Source organism: Taudactylus pleione, unplaced genomic scaffold, assembly GCF_031769625.1.
Source record: "Taudactylus pleione unplaced genomic scaffold, aTauple2 ptg000183l, whole genome shotgun sequence".
Lineage (NCBI taxonomy): Eukaryota > Metazoa > Chordata > Amphibia > Anura > Myobatrachidae > Taudactylus > Taudactylus pleione.
In genome coordinates this window covers 10,469,541-10,474,653 of record NW_028284585.1, presented here as the reverse complement: position 1 = coordinate 10,474,653, position 5,113 = coordinate 10,469,541, and the positions used below count along the sequence as shown (strand labels likewise).

The window sequence follows — 5,113 nt, the reverse complement described above, 5'->3', positions numbered from 1 at the left end:
GAGCCCTGCGATGTACTGAAGATCCAGAACAGGGTTGAGCCCTGCGATGTACTGAAGGTCCGGAGCAGGGTTGAGCCCTGCGATGTACCGAAGATCCGGAACAAGGGTTGAGCCCTGCGATGTACTGAAGATCCAGAACAGGGTTGAGCCCTACGATGTACTGAAGGTCCGGAGCAGGGTTGAGCCCTGCGATGTACCGAAGATCCGGAACAAGGGTTGAGCCCTGCGATGTACTGAAGATCCAGAACAGGGTTGAGCCCTGTGATGTACTGAAGGTCCGGAGCAGGGTTGAGCCCTGCGATGTACCGAAGATCCGGAACAAGGGTTGAGCCCTGTGATGTACTGAAGGTCTGGAGCAGGGTTGAGCCCTGCGATGTACTGAAGATCCAGAACAGGGTTGAACCCTGCGATGTACTGAAGGTCCGGAGCAGGGTTGAGTCCTGTGATGTACTGAAGGACCGGAACAGGGTTGAGTCCTGCGGAGTAATTTGGTTCCAATAAAGGTAGACTGTAACGGTGCAATTGACAACTGTAGCAAAGGTAACCCTAGTGTCCATAGGAGTCAATAATAACCAGTAAAGCAAATCAGGTAGCGTAGAATGAAGTCGTAGCAATGGAGCAGGATAACAACAGAATGGCAATGCTGAGCTCTGTAGTGCAGCTGGTAACCTGTATCAGAACTTGAAATGGAACATGAGCAGGAATGTAACAAGGTCCACAGCTTACAACAGGCACAGCGGGGATCTGGCAGGAGTCCAAGAAAGAAAGTAACGTTGCACAGACAATGAGGCATCGTTAGTGACAGGCTTTATACTAGAGGTCTGTGATCCATAGGACATTCAGAACATGTGACCCAATTGGAATCAGGTTTGGAATAATACACAATCAAGAAATTCAACAACCTGATGACACCTATGAAACAGATGATCACTTTAACTGTCTGTACACTTCATGTGAAGAACGCCAGCAACCAGGATAGATCCTCCAATGACCACAATGGAACTTTGACAAGTGTAGCTTATTTTTATGTACTGAAATAGTCACAGTCCTGACAGTGCTGCGCCTGCTGTTGGATTATGTCCCTGTGTGATGCCCTGATGAGCTGCAGCCCAGGACAAAATACTCGGAGCCTCCAATGAGAGTGCAGCTGAAAAAGAAATACTGTACCTGATCAGATGCTGGAAACAGATGGTAGTGATGTGGCATGGGGGTACCCTTGTGCTCTACAATAGTCCCCTGTGACGAGAAGCATGTTTTGCCGTCAGGGCTTGTTCACTGGACATTAGAATGTCGACATGGTCCTATATGTCGACATGTACCAGGTCAACATATTCATAATGTCACCATGTGAAATGAGGGTGTTAGGGTTAAGCTGCAGGGGGAGGTTAGAGTAAGGCATTATTAGGGGAGGGTTTGGTATTAGGATAGGAAAATAACACTTACCAGAACCACGTCTGTAGCAGAACTGCTGCAAGCGTGACCACCAGGACCTGAAAAAAGACACTGGACAAACTGCAGCCACCGGGACCAGGAAAGTGACAAAGGACAGCTCTCTCGGTAAGAGCTGTCCGTTGCGAATGATGGACTTCCGGGTCTATGACCCAGAAGCCCCTCTGGTGTCATGCTGCGCATGCACAGAATGACACACGCACAGCGGGGGTGCTGGGAGGGATCCAATTGGATCCATCTCAAAGCACTCTGAGGAGAGAAGCCCATAGGCTTTGTGATAACTTGGGGTAATTAGCTTGGTAGACTAGTGTCAGTTGTGCAGTGATTAGGTGCAGAATCAGACTCCACACATGGCATTCCAGTAAAACAAATGAACGTGGTGCTTTACTTCCAGCATAATCAGGAAACAAACAGAAAATAACAACGCCTAGCCCTTTCTTAGGGCACTAGCTCACTTCTTGAACCCTCTCTACAGAAGCAGCTACTATGCATGAAAGTCTCTCACAGTCTCTGAAATTGGTGGCCCTCCTGCCACATGCAGGACTGGACACTGGCCTCCTGGCCTGGTATAGCTTACTTAGCTTGTTGGCTACCTCCTCTCACAGTCTGGCCTGGTTCCTTGCAGGTACCATAGCTCAGTCCCAGAGTTGGATAGCCTTCCCTGTATCTCACAGGTCTAGGCTCAGGCCTCCTGGCCCTCACTGGATTGCTAGCTCAGTGAGCTCTGTCTGACTGGTCTGCCTCAGTCCTCCCTGGACTGAGTTCACTCGGCAGCCCTTATACCTCTTCCCAGCATCCTTTTCTTCTCTGTGTGGGTGGATCTCTCCTGCCCCACACAGAATCTGCTGCTCACCAGCGCCTTCTCTGGTGATACTGCCACAGCTTCTATAAGGTAGAGCCATCAGATGATGGCATTACCCACCACATCCAAGCCCCGTATTCATTGCATTCAGAGGCTTGGTGCATATGAGAAATGCAGTCAAACCCCCATTTTCATGGTTTGGCCACATTTGTCCCATTGCTGCATCCCACACCTGAACTTGGAAGTACTTACCTTTCCACTTGTAGTGCAGCAGCTCATATTCAATGGCTTTCTGCACAAAAAGATTGATACATCTGGCCAAATATAGACTCATTTTCTCCTGGAATACCATGTCAACAAATGGACAAGAGTTCTAGGCTGATGGCCTACTTTGCTTAATCAGAGTTGGCACAAAGAGAAGAGAAAGGGGTAAATTAAGTGAGAGTTTTTAGAAGTGAAGATGTTGCCCATAGCAACCAATCAGATTCTAGCTATTATCTTCTAGAAGGTGCTAGTTAAATGTTAAATAGAATCTGCTATGGGCAACATCTCCACAATTAAAACTCTATATGATGTTGTTATAAAGTCTGGGATTTTGAATATATTTACTCTTTTCATGAGACCTATTATAATCTCCTGTTAAATGTTTCAATGTTTTCTTCATTGTCAGTAGCTTTGATTAAAGGTATCCCCTAGCTTGGAAATCACATGCTTTTACCTAAGTCGGTGTTGGCTAACCTTGACACTCCAGCTGTTATGGAACTATATAACCCAGCATGCACTGCTACAGTTTTGCTATTAGGGCATGCTAAAACTGTAGCAGGGCATGCTGGGATATATAGTTCCACAACAGCTGGAGTGTCAAGGTTAGCCAACACTGACCTAAGTCATACAGGCCTATCTCTTTGCTCCCCACAGATGTTATTGGCCAAGATGTTGACCATTTGTAATGTCTCAAGTAGTCCATCCACATGAGACTAGTTTTGTGCTGGTAAATCAATCTTGCTTAATCTCCACTGTCTCTTTACTCATTTGTTGATAAGATTGTACTATATGTACAAAAAAACAAAGAGCCAAGAAGGGCTAGTTGTTGGGGCACTCTTAAATCAAATTTAATAAAATGTAACCTTTATTAGTAATTATTAAAAAGCTGCGGATCTCCTCATTTTAATAGAATAAATGGATACGGCGAAATAAACATTCAAATAATTCTGGGTAATCATGCTCCTATAAATTCTAGATTATTTATTAACATCATACAGGAGTTTTGTACCTGTGGTGATCCTGAAATCAACATAAACCAAATCAAATGAAATCACTTATGTCCCTGCTATTATACACTTAATCCCGTTCTGCTCCTAAATATTACCTACAACACCCAATATTCCCTGGTGGTCTCCCATCCAAGTACTAATCAGGCCCAATACTGTATAGATTCCAAGATCAGACGAGATTGGGCATATTCAGTAAGATATGGTTGTAGGACTATATAAACAGGAGATTTGGGGTCCTGGTGTAATATAGTTAAGGGCATTATGTAGGACTAACTCAGTATGAGAAGTCCGCTTTGATTAAGCAATGGACATAAATTCCAAACAAAGTATTGCACCAGCATACTTTGATTAATGAATAAATTGGTTATGTTACCTTCTAAAGTATGTATATCATATTCATATAGCCATATAAACAGAAAATCTAAATGCAGGTATAAGTAATGTCAGTCTAATAGTGCCTGGGGATAATCATATCACATGTAAACGGCATTTATATAGTATTCATATGATTGTACATGGGTATGCAAATCCCATATGTTTCGGTAGGGATGGTGCTAATTTATATTCCCCTAGAGCACTTAGCAGACACCATACATTTTAGCCAAACAATAAATAGCATAATTTGTATTATTAACATGAAATACGGATGTACATTGAATAAGTCATCACATTGTCACAACACACAGAGTGGTAAGAAAAAAGAAAGCGAAATGTATTGCTAGTGTCCATTCCCCTAAGTCACCGGGGCAGAGACCGGGCGCCAATCAAGTCCTCATATAGGGATTGTACTAATCTGTACTCCCCTGGAACGTTTAATAGATAGCATACATTGTTGCCAAGTAATAGTTATACACAGTGTGTTTTGCTATATTTACAATGGATACAAGTGTGTCTCAAAATCATCACACAGTGACAGTAAATAAGAGCCAAATAGGTTATTCAAATCTATTCCCCTGAATGATGTGGGAAAGAAAGCTGGACATAACTCACGTCCTCATGTGTGCAATGAAAATATAACCATGTGAAATAACATCAAATCTACCCCAACTAAAAACTGGGGAGTTTACAGCAGTACATCCACTGTGCTGCCACAATAGTCAGATCAGAAATGAGCCTGTGTAATCAGATGCCTGCAAGAAAGCATGAGCCATAGGGCAGACAGGTCTCCAAATTATACTATAAGAGATCAGAGTGCTGTATCTCCTGTTCATGCAGAGTGTAATAGGCTGAAATGACATAGCGGCCAGACAGCAAGTGTACATATGTATCAGGGTCACCGTGCGGTGATCAAGCCACCAACCAGGCGAAACGGCTGTCCTTCCGCAGCATAGGAGGTCCGGTCAGTGCACGGACCAGACCCCCGCGCGGTGACCCTGATACATATGTACACTTGCTGTCTGGCCGTCGCATCAGTTCAGCTTACTACACTCCGCATGAACAGAGATACAGCATTCTGATCTCTTATAGTATAATTTGGAGACCTGTCTGCCCTATGGCTCTATCTTCCTGTGCCTGTGGTTTAATTTGTGGGATACAGTCAAAATTAATTATTAATGCCGACGGCCGGGAAGCCGTCTGACTAAATCCC

General features: G+C 44.2%; 1 pseudogene; it reads right to left on the bottom strand.

Annotated features, from left to right (window-relative positions):
• Window positions 1-3,617: 3,617 nt before the first annotated feature.
• Window positions 3,618-3,736, bottom strand: LOC148519781 (5S ribosomal RNA; annotated as a pseudogene).
• Window positions 3,737-5,113: the final 1,377 nt, after the last annotated feature.